Raw genomic sequence first — 19,861 nt, 5'->3', positions numbered from 1 at the left:
AGTGACATATTCAATTCTGCAGAAGTCATACAGTACATGCATATGTTCTTTATGTTTATCACTTGGATTTTTTCACGTTGATGTTGTGGCACTGACTTTGGTGGTTGTTCAGAGTCCTGGGAGCAGTCTTTGCTAGAGGACATGTTATAATTAATATCAGACTGATGGGAGTAACCTATTTATGGTATTAGAAATGTACTAGAAATTGTGCTTAGGAATGTACAATAGGTGATAATACTGCAAATATTATGCAGATACTGTTTGTTACCCAGACTTCAACATGGACCATTTTCTAGTCACTCTAAAGCCTAGGAAAGGATACAAGAGAAGCAGGGGCAGAGAGCTACATACATAAATGAGAAGTATCACAGTACCAGATAAATATGATCCTAACTTTTTTAAAGTATTGAATACTTTAGCACAGGTTATTTAGAACTCATCAGGCATGTATGACTGATGGAAAAGAGGAAGAAAAGAGTCAGATAGAAAACAGATAGAAACTTGCACAATTGTCCAGTATATGAACAACATAAACTCCAGCTTTGAATTGTCCTCTGTACTGTCATACAGTTTCCTAATTTTGTGAACTAATATAATTAATTGCAGGGAAACTCCATCAAAATTCACTCTGTTTCTAGAAGAAGCTTTTTGTAGAAGGGGATCTCCCACAGAAGACTTACTAAATTTATCTTTGTCCTCTGCTCTACCTTTTCACTCATGTAATTTAAAACTTTTGTTCTTCCTTGCCCTCTTGATAGTTCAGAATTCCAGATCCTTCAGTGTTTGTCCTTGCAGCTGCTGTCTGAATTCATTCAGTGACTTTTGCAGTCTAATAGAGGAAATCTTAGACAAAGCATGTAATCTCATGTGTTGGAAATTAGAAATCAAAAGCATATGTTTCAAGTGAGGAAGGGACTATCTCCATCTGGGAGTACCTGAACTGCTGTCCTAAGTGGCTCATCCTGTGTCAAAAAGTGAACACTCTGATAAATTTCCAGCTGTCACCAAGACAGCCAGTCAAAAACAGAGCTCTTAAGACAAGAGTACTTTAGACTGTTTCTTTTACTGAGCCACTTGAGGGACTCTGAATATAAGGGACTTCGCTGTATGTGCATGTAGCGTCAAAGGCAGTAAATGTGCAGAAGTCCTTCAGCCAAGTCCTAAAGGCAGGAAGCAGTCTCAGGGTCAGCTGTGCAGCACTGACTAGTTGGCAAATTGTCTTCCCAACCTGAAATGGCACTTGGAGTTTAACGTTTGCTATGGTTATTAAGAAGAGTACACATTTATTCTTTTGAGTCCATGCTCTTTTAAAAGCCATTTACAGCTTCATGTCTGTTCTCTCTTCTCCTAGTGCTCCATGACTCTTGACTTGTGTTTGAGCTGTTTTCTTGCTCTTTTTTCTTGAGCTGAAATATTTTATCTTGTCATAAAAAGTGGTCCCCTCTTGCTTTTGCTGTCTGTATGTAACTTGAGTAGCTGAATTTGAGGTACTGTAGTTGCTTACTTTCCAAGAGAGTAGAGGTGAGGAAAAGCAGCAATGTGAAGCTGGTAGGTGAATCAGTGTAACACAGGAGAGAACAGTGTGATTATGAAAGGCAGTGGGCTTCTAAATAAGCACAGGGAGAATGTGTGTGTGTGTGTGTGTGTGGTAGAGAGGGAGGTGTCTCAAAAAGCTGATTTTGTTCTCGTGAGGATCCTGAGTGCTGTAATTGAGTCAACATGTCAAACTGAAGTATGTGCTGAGCTTTGGGAGCAGGGAAAAACTGCATCTTTGGCACGTACAGATTTGGATGAACCCCATCTTACAACAATAATAAACACTCTACTTTTGCACTGCTGAAACTACAACTCAACAGAATAGCCAGCCAACCAAGCTCTATAACTGATGTTTCTCTAAGAACTGCTTTAAATCTTTCTTTGGTTGGGAAGCTATGAGTAATTTGCTTCAGATGCAGATGTGAACAAAGGTGATGAATAGAGGGAAATATGACAGAGTGCACTATTGAGATACAGGCAAAACAAACTGAAAGGGTCTTCCTTAATTTACTTCCAAGTGTCAGAGAAACAAATATCTGTATGTCTTGCCGTATTTCTTATGTTGGTGCAGTATTTTGGGGATATACTGACTTTTCTTTGCTGTCAGATTTTTGTGTTTTAAATGGATGGAGAAGGGTTGATTACAACCCTTTGTCCTGGTGGTTTGTTGCAGCCTTTGGCTGTGTGACTTCATGCATGATGCTGCACTGGCAGCTCTCTCCTTGGCTGTAGCTCACTGCAGCATTGCTCTAGGAAATCATATGAAACTGAAAGTCCTTTAAAGCCAATGTTTCCTTGCTAATGTGCTAATTTTGTCTTGATTGGGTTTTATGTATAATATCTACCTTTGGTACTTTCATATTTTATAAATTGTGCTTGCTGACTTGACATACCTGATGTGCTGATTGTTTCCATAGTGACAGCAATGGCAGAAACCTGAAAAAGGAAGGTGACAGCCCTGTATTTTTAAGATGAACTGTTTTACAGAGGAATGGTTTGAGGGGGTGGGAATACATTAGACTTTTCCAAGCAGTAATAGAATATATTTTTCAAGCAGTAGTACTTACTTGGAGGTCAGAGAGGAAAGATTTGGTTTGGTATTTTTGCATTATTTGTGTGGGGAAGCAGTGAGCACAAGATTAATCTGGATAATATGAGATGTTTTCAGCAATGTCTCCTTTCTTCCTGCTCCAAAAGATGATAAAATCTTGAAATGCAGAAAACTGAAATGCGCAGGTTATCTTCACAGGAAAGGTAGGAGTCAATATGCCTGTGAGAAAATGTGTTATATACTTTTGTTTCATAATTTCTCTATTCCAAATTTATAAACTAAGTGTAGAAAGCTTTTAGTATTAAAAATCAGACACAAGGCATTAGTGAGAGCTTCAACCTTCTTTTCTCCTGTGGTAAAATAAGTCTGTTGTCTTTATTTTATTTTCTGGGAACAAGGCTTTATTCCCTTTCCTTACACATCATATTATTTGCATTTGAAAGTAAGATACCTTGAGAGAATATAGGCATTTGCTTAGAGTTCATGCTGCAACAGAGAGGGGTTTTAAAAGCATTTTGTAGGAGACACAAGCTTCCCTAACATTCCTTTTTGTCGTTGGTGTTGATGCTCCTTCCTGTGGTGTGATCACTTGAAGCAGTTGCCTGAGATAAAATGCATGCCTGCTGTTCTTATATCGGCACAGAGGAGTGAGAGAAGATAACGTGAGAGATGCTTGTAAATGATGTCAAATATTTTCATTGAGGGGCTAACTTTTTTCTGTGAAGCACTGGTTAGCATTCTGGTTGAGTCACCATACCTCGAGGTATTTAAAAGATGTGTAGACATGGGGAGACACTTAGGGACTGCCAGGTCTACCACTTGGTTTAATTTAGGTGTACCTGACAGTGCCAGGTTAGTGGCTGGACTGCATCTTAAAGGTCTTTTACAATCAAACGATGCTGTGGTTCAAAGCATGCTTCTGCCCACTCTGTCACAGTGCCTAGGATCTGCAGTCAGGCTGGGGACCTTGTGCCCAGGTAGTTTTAGAAGGAGCCTAGAAAGAACAAGTCAGGCTGTGCTGCCCATCTCCAGGTGGCAGACACATCCTCCAGCCCTGGGGAAATCAAGCAGGCTGGTAGTAGGACACAGGTGCTCCACTCCAATTTAACACATTGTTAAATTGATATCTCTTATGCCTTCCAGCCAAAATATGGCATCATACTGTAAACTGAATATGTCTTACATCTTATTACACTGGGGAAGAGAAGCTAGCAGCTGGGAGTTTGTGTTGCTTTTTGAGTTGCACAGGTTAGTTGGTTATCTGTGCCTGAGGCCTCTTAGGCCACATCTGCATTAGTACCTCAGCTGGTTCTTCTGTCAGTTTTGTGTCTTGGGAGTAGGGTGCATAAAAATATGTAATTTATGGCTCTTCTTTATATTTATCTGCAGTGTTCTGGCCAGCTGGTTGAAAAGTGTTTCATTCTGGTTTTCCATTGACCTGAAGGAAGGGGAAGTTTCCCTGTTTTTTACAGCTGGGATCACTGTATAAAACAGGGAAGTGATTTAGAAATCATGGGAGCAGTTAGTTGTAGCAGAAAGGCTGAAGAAAGTTGTGTCATCTGTTCTAAATAACGTCCTCTTATTTGCAAAATGATATTAATTTAGATAATTTTTTTCTTAAGAGTCAGGTTCATTTATAGATACTTGAGTTGTTGAAATGCCAACTTAGTGGAAAAAAAAATTGGTTGGTTGGTTATCTCTACTGCTTCCCCACCCAAAAAAATCCCCAACCTATTGTTTTTGTATTATTTATGCTGATGGAGTTTTAAGGCATTGCTTAGTGCTTTGACTTGAGTAGTGTCCTGTGTCCCAAGCATATGTTGGACATCACTTGTATTTCAGTAGCATTATGAAATGTAGACAGAAGTAGACATTTAGACATGCCTCTATCATGTGAAACATAGTTTCTTCATCTGTAAAACTTACAGGTTTAAATTTGCAGCTTCTTCTGATCACCATTGGAATGAAGGGGTAGTGTTTTTCTTTTTTGCACTGCTAATGATGGCAGTCAGTACTGCTTCATTGGTATTGACCTCTCTGCTGCTTGTTAAAACAGCTTTATTTGCAGAGGTATCACAGTGAGCTTAATTTGGCTTGCTGCATCTTTGTAGCTGTTTTAATCTTATATGAAGTAGATGAAATCCAAAAGGAAACTGGGAATGAAAAGAAAAAAAAACCCAAAGCAAAACTAACTATTCACATGTAAATGTACCCATTAAAGCCATAGACCGTGTAGATTTAGATAGTATTATATTAATTTCTTGAAGTAGAACTTTCCCTTAAATCTTGGGAAAACATCTGCAAGGAAGAAAGCATCTCTTATACATCTTTTGCTCCTGGTTCCAATTAAAGGCAGCTGTCTGATTTATACTCAGTGAAAACTGCTAATTGTGCCCTTATAAACTTTTAGTTTAGAGGAAAATGTATTTGCATAAAAATGTTTGCTTGTGAAATACTGAAGACTTTTCCTGCAGATACAAAATTTTAGAATTCAAAACATATAAGCCTCTAATGCTCTCCTAAAAGCTGTTCCTTTCCTGGCTGACAGCTTTTACCTTGCCATGTATCATTAACATTTACTGCTATTGCAAGTTCTTGGATAACAGATTGAGGTGACTTTGTGTGCTGGTTTAGAAGGCATTTGCCAAACAAATTACTAGGAATCTTGCAGTCATTTGCTCTTTGTCTCTTATGAAATACAAAACTCCTGTGATGCAAATGATTTTGCATTTATTCTTTTTATTTCTGAAGTAGTGGAGAGTTCCTATTTTATTAAAAGTTTTTAAAACACTGACTAATAAAAAATTAACCTCAAGTAGGTTAAAATTTCAGTCTTCATTTCTGTGGTGAATAATGCTGATTCTTTTGAAAAGCTTTTTATTAAAGTCTTACCTTTGATTAATTTTTTGGCACACTTGAAAATAGGAAACTATTGGGTCAGTATAAATTTGCTTATTAAAGAGATATGTTTTGATAAAATTGCATGCATGAAGTCCAGCTCTCCTGTTTTGGGGTGGGGGTGTCTGCAGTGGGAAGTGCCTGGTAATTCAGTGGCACAGTGTTCTTTTACTGATGATACACACTGTGTCATCAGGTCAGCTCTGTGTACTCTGTCCATACTCATTCCTACCTTGAAGTCACTTGTATTAAGAATAGCTCAGAGATATTTCAGCCATGTTTGTCAATTTAAACTAAAATGCTTTGGCTTTCCCACAGGCTCTTCTCAGATTTTCTTGAGGTCTGGATTATTTTTGTGTGCTTTCCAATCATGTTTTTTAACCTTTTTTATTCCCAGTAACCATTTTAATATATGTTTTGAAAAATTCATGTGTAGTATTTTTTTATTGTTTTGTCCTCTGAATTTTTATCATTGAGTATATGTCTTTATCTGATTGACTGAGCTTCCCTCAGGGTTAGGAGGGAACGGGAAAGAGTTTGGTCTCCACCATTTTCTCATGTCAGGTGAGTCAGTCTGGGGCTGGAGTATCTCTCTGGTGTTTTAAAACACTATTAAAGTCGTCTTCTCTGGCTCAGTCTTGGCTGTGTGGGTCAATGGATGAATACGTCACTCAAAATATGACACATTTGCTGGGGTTTAATGCATCTGTTTTGTTTTTCAATGTAGAACGGGCTAGCTCATTTCCCTGTTTAATGTGGTACTTCAGAGAATAGCTGTAGAAAGCATTTTGCTGCTAAGTCATAGCAGCTGGGGTGCCTTGGGAAGAGCATTGCCAGGAGATTGAGGGAGGTGATCTTGCCCCTCTACTCAGCCCTAGTGAAGCCACATCTGGAGTGCTGTGCCCATTTCTGGGCTCCCCAAGGACACAAGAGACATGGAGCTCCTGGAGCAGGGCCAGCAGAGGGTGACAAGGAAGATAAGGGGACTGGAGCATCTCTTTTATGAACAAAAGCTGAGGGAGCTGGGCCTTGTTCAGCCTCAAGGGGAGACGAGTGAGAGGGGATCTCATCCATGTTTGTAAATGTCTGAAGGGAGGGTGCCGAAGCTCTTCTCAGTAATGTCAGGCAATAGAGGTGAGAGGCAATGGACAGAAATTGATGCACAGGAACTTCCACCTGAACATGAGGAAGAGCTTCTTTACTACTGTGCAGGCTATCTTGCACTGGAACAGGTGCCCACAGAGGCTGTGGGGTCTCCCTCAGTGGGGATGTTCCAGAACCATCTGGATGTAATCCTGCGCAATGTGATTTAGAATGACCCCGCCTGTGCAGGTAAGTGGGACCAGATGACCCACTGTGGTTCCTTCCCAAACTTACCCATCCTGTGTTACAGTGAAGTCATGTCACATGTTAATTTTCTTGGTAGGCATGGTGTAGTTTCCAGAGCAGGCTTGACCTGCTCTGAAACCTTCTTACCTACTTGAAGAAGGTAGTCTTAGTTCTGGGCTTACAGCTGTGGCAGCAGCAGATCTATTTGTTACCTGGGCAGGTGCAGTTCAGGATGCTGTGATGGGCCACTGCTAATGCTGTCCCAGTGAGGTTCACCACTGGTTCACTTCTCTGTAAAATTGCTGTCAGTTCAAGATGGTAGCTTTTAGAATGCAAGAGCTGAGTGGAGACCACCAAACTTGATCAGAACTCCAGTCAGTTTCGTTCCTAGCCAGCCTGAAGCTATTGATGCATTTCAGCTTTTATTATTGCCTGGCAGGCACACATGGTGGGCAGTCCTTTCAATCTTGGCTGTACTGTACTGTGTATTATTCTGTTTTGGAAGCTGGGATAAGGCCTTGATTCTCTGTGGGCATGCTTCACCCTTCACTTCAGTACCTCTCAGTAGGGTGCCTTTTGAGATACTAGTTTTAGCCAATTCATAGTAGATTTGTTTCCAAAATGTGTATCCCTGTGTATGCCATTGGTGACACCCAGCAACATTTCCCTTCTGGTGGCTGAAAGGGAACACACAGTGGGCACTGTGGTTGGTATGTCTCCCTGCTCTTGGACTGGTTTTTGTCACATTTCTGAGTATTGGTAACATTGTCAGTGTCTTCTTTCTTGCCTAAAGCTTGCTGCCTATAACAGATTTGGGAAAGCTCTTCAATTCTAAGGGTGTAGTTTTTGAGTCATAGGAAGACAAGTGGATAATGTTAATAGATGGCAACTCTTTGAAGTACATTAGAATTAACTTCAGAGAGGAAGAAAATCCCTTCCCTGAGCTCCAGATAAACAACAATGCTTTCAAACCTTCAAGAGGATCAAGGTGAAATGCAGTGAACAGCAAGTGCAGGAAAGATGATTCTGCTTTTATGTCAGTTGGCAAAAATACGTTCTTTCCTTTTTGTGCTCCTGTAACAAAGCAAAATAACAAAGTACTCCGAGATTGTTCTATGAAAAGAACACAAAAAGCTTTCTATGTTAAATACCCTCATCTTAATAGATGTGGGTAGACTATATTTTAAATGGCCTGGAAATTTCTCCTTGGAACTCTGAAATATCTTCAAAACTAGCTGAAAAGAACTTAATTCATCTGATCATGCAGGTGGATTTAACAGCATTTATTTGCCTATGTAGAGTTGTAGGAGGCTGACATCTTCCAGCTGAGGTGTGTGTCACTCCCACTTTAGTTGGCTTTGGCTGGGCAAGAGAGAATGGAGCAGTCTCATTTCTCATTTTCTTGTTAAGGTTTTCAGGAAAAAAGGGAAAATATTTCTAAGCCATGGACCTGAAGTACATTTCAAAAGCAAAGTATGCCCTTCTTTGCTTAAGGAAAAGACTGTCTCAGGAAGATAAGTTGGAGAACAAGTAGCAAGTGAATGTAGGATTTTTCCTGCCGGATTGTTCCTTCTGAGGTTCCATTTTGGTTTTTCCAAAAGTCAGTCATGGAAGAAAAAGGAGAAAATAAAACAATTTTTTCTGAGGAGGAAAGTGATTTTCAAAAGCAAGAATGTATTCGTGTGGCTTTGAAATGATTGGTGTCAATAAAGACTGAAATTGAGTGGGCAGGGTTATGTATTAACGTGCCTTATGGGTTGCAGTGTCATGAATGGTAAAGACCTATGTAAGAAACTGAAAGCTGCCTATCCAAAATTCAAATGAGTGCAATGAAGAAAAATTCATAGTTTTTAAAAAACTGTGATCTTAAACATATTTGTTCATACGTAAGGACTACTGGAAAAACTCAAAACAACTCTGCACGTCGCATTTAACAATAAGCTTTCCGTATAGATAATAATATAAGTTATAAAAAAGTATCAGACCAACAGCATGTCCCATATGCAAAACAAAAGTGAGCACGAACTCCAAATTGAGAAGTGGTGGGTTAGGGTGGGGGAGGGAGATTTGAATGTGTTCTTCAGGAAAGAATCAGTGTAAAGAACTGAGAAAAAATAAGATGGCAGCAGCCAGGATTTGCAGAGCTTTTCAGTCCTTTGTTGGGTTATCTTGCGTAAGTGCTTTAGCCAGAGACTCTTTTCAGAAGCTGCATGGGGCCAGCTTGGAACACAAATGTGCATGAATCCAAATGTAATTTCCCTGTTGTGCACATTCTGGCTGTGACAGCTCAAGTTATGAATGTAAAATAGCAGGGAAAAAAGTTCAGAAGGATGGCCAGGCCTGAAATGTTAATAAGAACTGACTTACCATGAGATCCCTTGAGGCTGGCAAAGGTGCTGCCCGAATTTTAAGTTTGTCTGCTTCCATGCTTCGTTTTGGTGTGCCTTGGAAAAGACTCAGTAAATGCCTTGTTTTTATCTGTTCATCCGAGTGGCTCGGTATAAGAGAAGTAACAAACATTTTCCTCCATGTAAGATGCAAAGCAGACAAAGCGAGTGATGTTAATCCTCCACTCGGGTTTGTGGTCAGCGCTGGCACACAGACTGAATCGGCATCAGTGGCTTTGATCTGTAGACAAGAAGTACTGTTCTGGGAATGCAGTATCTTTTCCTTTTCAGACAGTTCTTTTTTCTGGGAGGCAATGATTTGCAGTTTTCCCAAATTTCCAGTGTTCAGAAAGCATTTGTCTTTCCTCTGGGTAGGATTGGTGCAGGATAAGGGATTTCCTCCCCTCACATCAATACACTGCTCACAGAAGGGACACCTCATTTTGGCCATGGGACAGCTTGTCTCAGACCGTGCAGGCAAGGAAAGAGCTTTTCTCTCTTCTGTGTGCAATTTTCTCAGCAAAGAGAAATTGCAAAGTTTGCAAGTTTCCCTGCATCTTCAACATTGGATCTTCCTGGGTCTGTACTCTCTTTTTTCTTTTTTTTCTCCAACCTCCTTCCATCTCTTGTTGCCATGGAGAATGAAATGCCTGTTCCATTCAAGTTGTCGGCTGAATAGGTTTTGAGGTTGATGGATGGTGAGAATCTCTTATCCCTCCTTCTCCAAACACCGCCCCTGCCTGGTTCTTGACATTTCACTTGCCAGAGACTGGCAATCAGTGAGTGGGAGCTGAAAAGGAGGCTGGCAGTGTCCTGCTGAGATGCTCTTTCAGTTCATGGATGAAATCAGTAGCCGTGAGAAGGTCTTAAGGACTTCGGTGCAGAGCCTTGTCCTCAAGCTGACTGAGGCATGAATGCTCACTTGAGTGCATGTTCTTGCTTCCCCAGAGCACCCAGGGAAAAAAGAATTCATACGTGAAACCTGTTGCTGCTTATGACTGTGTTTCAAGGGGTGAGGTAACTTCTGCATTGTAAAGGGAAAGGTAAGGAACGAATGAATACAATAAATGCTCTGGCATAATCTCTTCCTCTCATATATGCTTCTTTATCCGAGTCCACATCACACCAGAAGTGGAATTTCTTTGCTGCAGTCTGACTTGGTTTCCTGGCTGTGATGCTGAAGTTAGCAGGAGAATCTGTGTTTAGTGGGATTCCAGCAGTCCCTGTATGTACTGGCATTAGTAGTGCAGTGTAAAAATAGATTTCTGAATAAGGTAAATTTAATAACAAATATGTGGCATTGTGGATATTGGCAGGCCCAGGGTTGAAATACGAGTTTGGGGATACTGTTGATGTGCAAGAAATGGAGCTGCAAAGCAGAAAAATTAAAATGATTACTCTGTAGAAATTATACAGAAAATATTTGTTTTGTTGTTATTTATTACTTTTCATACAAAATAACTATTGTTTTAGAGGATATTAAAAAAATTTTTAGCCTATGCTGAAAGCCTCAAGCCTGTTCTTGTTAAAGGAGGGGAGAAGTGAATACCTGGCATTGTTTAATAGATGTGTGGATTTTGCATCTGGAATGAAAAGTAAATGTTATGACTTTAAATTCCAACATTGTTTCCAAGTAGAAGCATCCTACAAACATGTCATTGTTGAGAGAAGATTTTTGTGTGAGTTTTCTGCTGAAACCTGCTGTGTCAGGACTGTACCAGCACAGGAATTAATATTGGTGGTATACCTTAGTGGGTGGCATTTCAGTGTTATTGAGATCATACGTGAAAATTTGTCCTGGGTGATTTTGAACAGCTGTGTTTGATAAGTGACTGTGAACTTACTTTTAATACATCTTTTCAGCACCTTGCACTGATAAATATTTCCACACCTTCTATATATTTCTGAAGTTGCTAATCAATACATCTCTTCACACTGCCAGTGACAGCTTTTGCATCTGCCTTAGCTCCTAAAGAGTTCACTTCCCGTTTGATGCTTTATGTCCTGTTTGTTGTTGGATTGTTGTCTCCCTGCTGGAGTTTTCCTACTGTGCAGTTGCTTTTCCTGTTGTGCAAGCTGCTTCCAAAATGCTACTATGTTAGTAGTTTGGCCACTGGTGTTTTAGAAGGGAATTTTTAATTCCTGCATCAGAAAAGCATGTGTGTATGTCAGTACATAAAAAATAAATAAATGTTTATGAAATATATATGAATATACCATCCAGTTCCTTAAGTGCTTTATTGTAGAGATTGAAGTAGTATTTTTGCTCCCAGAGCTTGGTTTCCTAGAGAGATGCGCACACAGAGGATTTGACTGCCTGTGACCTTCAATCATACAAGACAATATATGATAATATGCAGGACTTCGATTTCCTGGTTGGCTGGGCTACTGCAGAAAAAAATAGATTTTCAAAAATACACCACTGAAGCAGCGTTTTTCTACCATAAATCTATCACATGTGCTGGGTGGAGTTGAGATAAAGTATTACAGAGAGGAAAAAATGGGGAAGTACATTGGGACACTGAATGTAGTTTGGGATTAGCTTCCTGATAGGAACTTGGCTTCATGTTACCATTTGTAAGGGATGGGGAAAGAGTGAGCATCTGTTTTAACATGATGATTTTGAGTGAGCAGCAACAGCATCAGCATCAAAGCTTTCATGTGTATTTCCATTTATTCTGTTAACCTGCTGGAGCTTTTTGATTCAGTATTATCCTCTTTATGAAAAAAATATACTCGTAGCAGCCTACGTGTTTGCAATGAGATAAAATCCCAAATCTTTCTCTCACACTGTGAGCATTGTTATGCTAATAATTTTAGAGATTGTCAAAATTTTTTCTGAGTATTACTGACAGGATTCAATCTCTGAAAAAAGATCTTCCAGTTTTCAACATGGATGTATATAAATTCACTTTGTCTTCTGAAATTCCTCCTCTTTCTGTCCCCAAGATCGACCTTTACTTGATTGGGGTCTTCTGATTTTTATGTTTTCTCTGAGGAGAATTTTACTGACTCAATAAACTTGTAATTAGGACATATCGCTGCTTCATTCCATCTAGTCTTTGGTTAAATTACTCTTGGAAGAATTCTCATGTCCCACTCTTATTAGATTCAGAGTTGTTTGATTCCTTTTTCCTGTCCTCGTTTATCTGAATGGTAGCCAGAGCTTGTAATTTTTTTATCTTTTCCTTGCTATTTAGGTGTGGGCAGCTGGAGCACAATCCGTCTCTAAACCTCTTTCTGTTTGCTAGATGTTTTATTTCACCTTTTCCTTAGTGATCAGTGCTTGGATTGCCAGGCAGTGCATGGAACTGTCCTCATTTGCTTCAGGTTCACTCCTGTCCCTGCTACCTGGTGCCCCAGTGAGTGAGGATGGGCCAAGCTTGGTTCAGGGAAGCTGGGGAAAAAAACCTGATCGAGCAGCAGACTGAAGCTGTCTATCCATGGGTTTACAAAGACAGGTCTTCGCTGATTTGTACTTTGCAAGTCACCTTTACAACCTTAAAATCTAGAAAATTAATTTTAATTTAGTGTTTTGCCGAAGCTTCCTTCCTGTTCTGAGTGAATTTTGAAGCCCTTTATAATAGGCTGGTACATAAGCAGAGAATGAGCATTGTGCTCTCCAGTAACTCATTCTCTTATCTCAAGTGTCATTTACTGGAATCTCCTTACCTTTTGCCTCCTATAAAATGTAAACTGAATTACAGGCATATAATTAAATCAGCATATTAAGTGTGTGAGGAATGAGAGGCAGTGGGAATTTTGATGGCTATTTTCACATAAGAACATTAAAATTTTAATCATCAGGTATCTAAACTATTTTCTAGTGTATTGAGAGTGTTGGTTGCATAAGAACAATTTCCAGGTGGATGAAATGTGTTTCTGTTCTAGGTCAGCACAACAGGCTATCATTTCTCCTCACCTGGCAGAGCTGCTGCTTCATAAACCATGTGGCTGCTAGCTAAAAGGCTCAGATGTACAGTATTAGGGCTCATCAGGGAAGGGGACATTAGAATAATTACTAAATAGTTGTGAGGTTTGTTTTCCCAGTTGACTGGGACAAAAAAAGTGACAGTTTCAGGTACTGACATATTTACTTTTGCCTGTAATCCATGTCCAAGTCACTTCGTGGCATGTGGCATACCTCATACTGAAAACTACTGTGGTCAGTGTCTGAGACTGATTTTCTGCCTCTTTTTTTTATGTCTAAGCATCAGACACGTAGTGTTGGCATTATCTAAATATATCTAAGAGTTTGCTTCTCAGAGATGAGACTTTTAAATTTATTTTATTTACTTTATATTGTGCATAGCAATTCAAGTTCCTGTTGTCTTGCCATAACCCAAATTTGGAAAACAAAATTAAAATCAAAAACTGCAAAGCAAAGCACAGAAGGCATGACAAGAAGTGGGGTTGGTCTCTTTAATATAAACATTATTTTCTCTAACCTTGGATTTCTGAATAAGTGTTGATGTCAGTTTACTGTGACAACCAGGAATAGCAAACTGTTAGGAGATGGAGTAAAATTTGGGTGCAATGTGAGAGATGCCCCATGTATTTGAGTGGATTTGTGTAGTGTGTGCCTCACAGCCAGCTGCTGGCTCTTTCAGATTTGTCCCTGTGAAAACCTCTCCTTTAGTCTTGTTCCAGAGCTGTGGCACTCTACTCCAATACATCCCTCTTCAGCCAGTCTGGTTATCTTCTGTTGGCTCTGTGGTGCTCTTCCCTGGCTGTGATACTGGATTGTTATTCTATTAGGAGAGCAAAAGAATAGGAAAGAAGCAGGGGAAGAGATATCTGAAACTACTATTTCTAACTACTATTTTTAAATAAAAGTTAACATTTTTCATACCAGAGAGATACTGTAGCAGAAACAGGAGGACCCGCTAGGGAGAGCTCTTGAAAATTTGTGTTTCAGTCTTGTTCAGGGTTTTGACTCCTAGAACACATTCGGAGTTTGTTGCCAGTTTACAGTTTAGAAGTTGAAATGGAAATAATCAGTCTTTCAGTTCCATAGTGATTCTTGAGATGCAGGACAAGACACACACGAAAAATTATTGTCTAGTGAACTAGGCCATTCTTTAGCCAGCCTTTTTACTTCCTGCCTTCCCCTGTAGTCTGTATAATAAAGATACTGTTTTGTGAAAGGTGATCTCAGACTATGCTTCTCCTGGAAAGCTCAGCGTTGCTCTCATCTGCCACAGTCACAACATTCCTGTCTTTAGCTCCTGCAATCAGGGAGCTGCAGGGTGCATTTGATAAGCTCATAAATCTGACTGATTGCTAATAAATTTTTGGTGGATTAGTTACTTGGATCAGCATTCTATGAATAGCTGGGGATATGGGTCCACCTCTCTTGTTGGCAGCCACTAACATTGCTTTATGCTCCTCGCAGAGCTGTACCCTGAAGCTCTTAACCCTCCACTTTTGGATAACCAAGTGCGGCCTAACCCTAACCCACTATTATGTAGCAGATGAGTACAGACAAGCTGCAGTATATAAGCAGTATCTTGGTGTAGTGTAATAACTGTGTGTAATGGGTTGTGATGTGAGTTTTCAGACTCAGCTGGGCTGGGTATTATCTGCAGGGGCCAGGTCAACCCTGGGCCAAGGCTGGCACAGCCATAGGTGGAAGCGCACTTCTGTTCCATCCTCTTCTGTCTTCTGTCATTATTTGCTCTCTCTTAAGCTTTGCCCCATAGGACTGACCATCTCTTCCTATTTAGTGGAATCTCAAACTTGGGTTTCTGTCGCAGTGAGGGTAGCTGAGACAAACCTCTGGGTCCCCTGACTTCAGGGTAGAGGGTGGCAAGAAAATAATTAGGAGCGGGAACAACTGTTGGCGCTAGAAAAAGAACACTTCAATAATGGATAAAAGAAAACAGGGACAGTGTCCCAAAACCATGCACAGTGCCCAGGAGAACTCTGTGGGGACAACCATCCAAAGAGCCAGAACTGAGGAAAACATGATAATATAAAAGGTAGGGTTGAGTGTAAGGGTCCAATCAGAAACTCAAACTGGGAACATAACCATGTTTGTACAACATAACTGACCACTCATAAAAACATGACCTTACATGGAACGACTTCATTAACATACAAACTCCCATGAACCTTTACTACTCTCCACAACTACAAAGGGGTTTCCCACGGCCTTAGGTTTCGAGTTGCTTCAGCTTGGCCAACACCCACAAGTTTCTATCTGTGTTTTGCAACTCCACAAATCAGGCATTGCTTGAGGTTAATCACAAACACTAAACCCATGTTCCCCTGTGACATCCTGCGATGCCTCTGTTCCTGTGCAACACTGAGCAGCAGAAGCAGCCTGTACACAAACCAGATGTTAGTGACCTCAGCCAGAAGACATGAACTGCATTGGCAGGGGTGCTGGCCCCATGTTCAGATGAGAACCAACAAGATGTCATCAGGAGTTGCTCTCGTGCCCTAACTTGGAAATTGTTGAGACACTCTGCTTTGACAGTTGATCTTCACAGACAGTATGGATCCTTTATTACCTTCACCCAAATGTGTTTTTTCTTGATGTATGGTGAATTAAGTTTTATATTTATACAGTAAAGGAGGTTGCTTGTAGTCCCATCTTCTGATTTCCATATTTTTTCCAATAGCTGCTACAGTTGTTTAAAGTACATGGGCTTCTTACTCTGGGTCATGTATAAAATGCCAGAAGCATGAGGCCTTATCAACTGTGAGCAGCTGTACTTGCCTTTTCATTTTAAATCTAAACACCTAAAATGCAGATAAACAACAAAACTCATTTTTTCTGGAAGGGAAAACTTTAAAATTTGCTGGAGTTTGTTGAAGGCTGTTGCATGTCTACTTAAAGTAAACTAGGATTAGCATTTTTGGGGAAGGCTCTGGCCTCCTTGTTAGAGCTCAGAGTTACAGTTCAGGATAGTGAGTATTAATGTGGTTTGTTTTTGAAATGCTGTCTATATATGAACAGTCATACTTAACCTAGTATATTGCTTGCATATATTGGACAGCCTAGAGAATTAAGTGTGATTTCCTTGAGGGTATGAAGACAGGATTTTAAACATTGTATGAGAGATGTTGCAAATAACCTTTGTTAGCTTGATAGGTTAATTTTTGACCTCAGAATTACTTTGTAGACCCAGAAATTTGCTCTCCTTCTATTTAATTTTTGCAGCTAATGTTGTGTTTTCCATGGATATATTATTCAGGTAGCAAGTCATCCACTCTGAAATCCTGGGCTCAGACCTGGAAGCAGTACATGTGTTTATGTGTGGCTCAGACCCTGAGCTAGTTCAACTGCCCTCACCAGCTTTGCTCAGAGCTATTGCTGATGTCTCTGGTTTGTGCTTCTGAAACACGGGATGCTGGGAAGCTGGCTTTGAAGGTGCTGGAGGAGCATTTAGGACCTAGCTGGGCTCCACAACTCACAGATTTAGACTAAAACTCTGGCTCTGCAAGACTTAGAGCAATGGGGCTGATGATAGCCAAGGTTTCAGCAGGGATAACCGGTGAAAGAGTATCTACCATGTATGTACTATGATCCCTTCTGCTTTGAGAGATTTGTCAGATAGGGTTTCTTATGGGGCTGCCTTTGTACCTCAGCTGAATTGTCCCAAAACCCGGAGTGCTGCAAAACATGGTGCAAGGCCACAGGGCTTTGGCCTCTGTGCAGCAGGGTTTGTGTGTTTGGGTTTTTCAGTTGTCTGACTATTCCCATCTGCCGCTGTTCTTGGACAGTGGAAAGCCAAGTGAGTATGTTAGTCCTGGCTTGAAGGCTCTATCAAGTGGCATCTGACCAAGATAAGAATAAAGTGCTTAGTTATAATTTAATCTTTACACTTTCTTTATTGTGTTACTTTTGAAATATCATAAAGTACAAGTAATCAAGCTGAGTAGTGACTCTTAAGATATTCAGGGCTGTATACTCTTAAACATTATTTTTTTTCCCTGTTGGTTTTGGCACTGAGTTATAAAAGTGCTAGAATTTGTGCTAGGTATCTAGCCTATGTACTGTATAATAGTACTGTAGTGAAGTACATCAGCAATTACATACGTCCGCATATCCATATCCATCCATATATATATTTTCAGATGAAAATACTGAGATACAGATTGCAAATTAAGAGTTTACTTGTCTGGCTCTTGGGCAGAATTTCCTGGGTAAGAAAGGATATAATGTCCTCATGTATGCTGTAGCTATTAGTATATTAGGTCTAAGGGGTTTTCTTTTAAGCTTTTCTGGTTTGTCCAGTATGCTCTAAAGGATCAAATTTTTGTAGTACAATTATTCAAGGAATACCTGAGTATAATGATATTCAGGGGATATGAAGATGAAGTGGTAACCTTCTCCAGAGTGCACCTGTAGTTATTTTTAGCACTAGCTCGCTGTACTTTGAAAAGAAGAAACGTTCATTTTGCTTCAAGTGATTTTATCCTCTAGAGCTCAGTGAGATGATTCTCCACAAGATATGGAACTGTCACAAGTTCTGTCCTATGGGTTGCTTTGATGTTGGGAGCTGGAGCAAATGCTACCGTTTCAGAACAATATATTTATTTTCTCATCATCACCTTCTGGGAACAGCAGTAATAAGAGATTATGACTTCTTGTCTCCCAAGTATTCCCTCAGACATGTATCCCTGCTAACTCTTTCTCAGCTGCTCTGCAGGGCTCTCTCAGGAACCAGAAAGCACACATCTTCCAGCCCTTGGGCAAGTGCTCATTTAATGTTTCCTTGTCTCTCTCCAGTTAACAAAAGTTGTTTAGAAAGGGGGAATTTAGAAAGGAAGAGTGGTCACACTTTATGGTTTTGATTTCTTTGTGTTTAATGTGACTACCTATTTCTGGGCTGGGGCTGGCCACTGAAATGTGCTGCTTGTAACAGAGGAATATTGCATTACCTTGGACAGATATTGCAGAGCTCACTGCAATTCAGCTGATGGAGTTTTACCCAGGATGAAGGTACTACGTTCAATTGCAAAGTTTTGGGTTACTTTTCAGCAGAGAAAGACTCTTTAATCTTCTTCTTACCATGCCCCAGGGGAGTTGCAGGGACAGTAACATCTGTGCTTGCTGTATAAGGCTGACAGCTGTTCCAGGAGTCAGTCAGTCCTTTTATGCAGTGTCTCTGAACAGCACAGGGAATGTGGGCCCTGCTCCTTCCTGCAGGAGGCTTTACAGGATGGCAGTAAGTACTGGCAGTGCAGCATGCTGAACCATGAGTCTCCATCACTTGTCTTTGACTTTTGAATACTTCTGAGATCCAAGGCACTCCAGAAAAGTTAGGAGGCCTGTTGTTTGCAAGTGAGGGAAAGTCAATAGTCAAACAAACCCTGAGCATGTTAGGGGACCATAGATGGCTGAAGAGATTGAATCAGGGCTTTAGTGACTGAATATGGAATGGATAATCTGCTTCACCAAGAGAGTATCTTGGTGATTCTCCAGCCTCAACCTTTCTACAGAATTACTATGTTGAGAGTAAGGGAGTAGGATTTCCCCTGACTCTCTCTCTTTGTTTCTGTTCTACTTCCTTTTTACTTTAATTATTCTTTAAAGAAATAACATAAAACCCCCTTACAATTTCCATAATTAAGAAACTCCTCCAACAACAACAATGAAAAGAAAACCCCAAAAAACCATAAAAGTGGGATGTTTAGGGGGCTCATTCATCACCTTTTGTCACCAGACTTGATTTGACATCTGAGACTACAGAGAAACTTTGGCAAGTGCAATGATGTCCCGTGTGGGGGTAATAAGAGAGAAAAAACCTGTCAGTTGAAAACAGCAGGAGCTGCATTAGCAAATATAAATTAAACAGATGGCTAAGATACTGCAGCTGTCACATAGAAGCTCCAGGAAGATTTTTAGCTTAGAGCTGCAGGAGGCTGTTTTAAAAGGAAAGATGAAAACAACAACAAAGCAAACTTTAGCAGGATGAAAGAGACAGTAGAACCATTCAGATTATTATATGAAATTTATCTAGGACTGTGGTGTTGGTTTGGTTTTGTTTTTTAATTTATGTTTTCAAGTCTTAGGATTCTAAAATTAAGTTAGGATCAGCTATTATTAGATCATGTTCAGATTTTGGTATCATGGGCTTGCTTGTTTAAAAATACTCTTTTGTATAAGATACTGGCTCTGACATGCTCTGGAAAGCTGGGAGACATGTAACACACATCATCCCTTTTGATCTTCAACTTTTGTTTTATAGCTATTTCACAAAAAAGTTCATATGAAAGAATTTATAAATAAAACATTTTGTAAAAGCAGTGTGGGAAGTGTGAACATTTTGGTGGAGGAAGCCCCTGCATTTTAGTGTCTTGCATGTTCAATCTTAAGATACCTTTTTTCAGACTCATTTTCAGCTCAGAAGTGACTGTTCCTTTGTGAAAGAGGCACTAGAACAGCACCCGAGCTTGTTAATGTTAAAGTACAGACATACACTAAAATGAGGACAAGTTGGAAATTCTCAGACACCAAAAGGCAATTTTCTAAATGTTGAAGTAATTTTGTCAGTTGGGAGTGATGGTTTGTCATAGATTATTTGTGCATAAGCAGAGATTGTTATGCTGCCTTTATAGTTAAAAGGTGATGTGAATTATGAAGTAAGTTCAGCTGCATTTGAAGCCTGTGTTTTACATTCAAAGAAACAGCATCCACAAATGGATT

The 19,861-nt window shown here is 40.0% G+C and overlaps 1 protein-coding gene across 1 annotated transcript in view; it reads left to right on the top strand.

Annotated features, from left to right (window-relative positions):
* Positions 1-10,153: 10,153 nt before the first annotated feature.
* Positions 10,154-19,861, top strand: part of NDST2 (N-deacetylase and N-sulfotransferase 2) — an 88,034-nt gene continuing 78,326 nt past the window's right edge. The window contains exon 1 of the mRNA XM_066324048.1: positions 10,154-10,244. The gene's annotated coding sequence lies outside the window, so the exon portion shown is untranslated. The remainder of the gene's footprint in view (positions 10,245-19,861) is intronic.

The sequence above is a fragment of the Sylvia atricapilla genome, chromosome 8 (genome assembly GCF_009819655.1).
Source record: "Sylvia atricapilla isolate bSylAtr1 chromosome 8, bSylAtr1.pri, whole genome shotgun sequence".
NCBI lineage: Eukaryota > Metazoa > Chordata > Aves > Passeriformes > Sylviidae > Sylvia > Sylvia atricapilla.
Note: the sequence above shows the minus strand (reverse complement) of the source record. Positions and strands in the feature narration are given on the sequence as shown.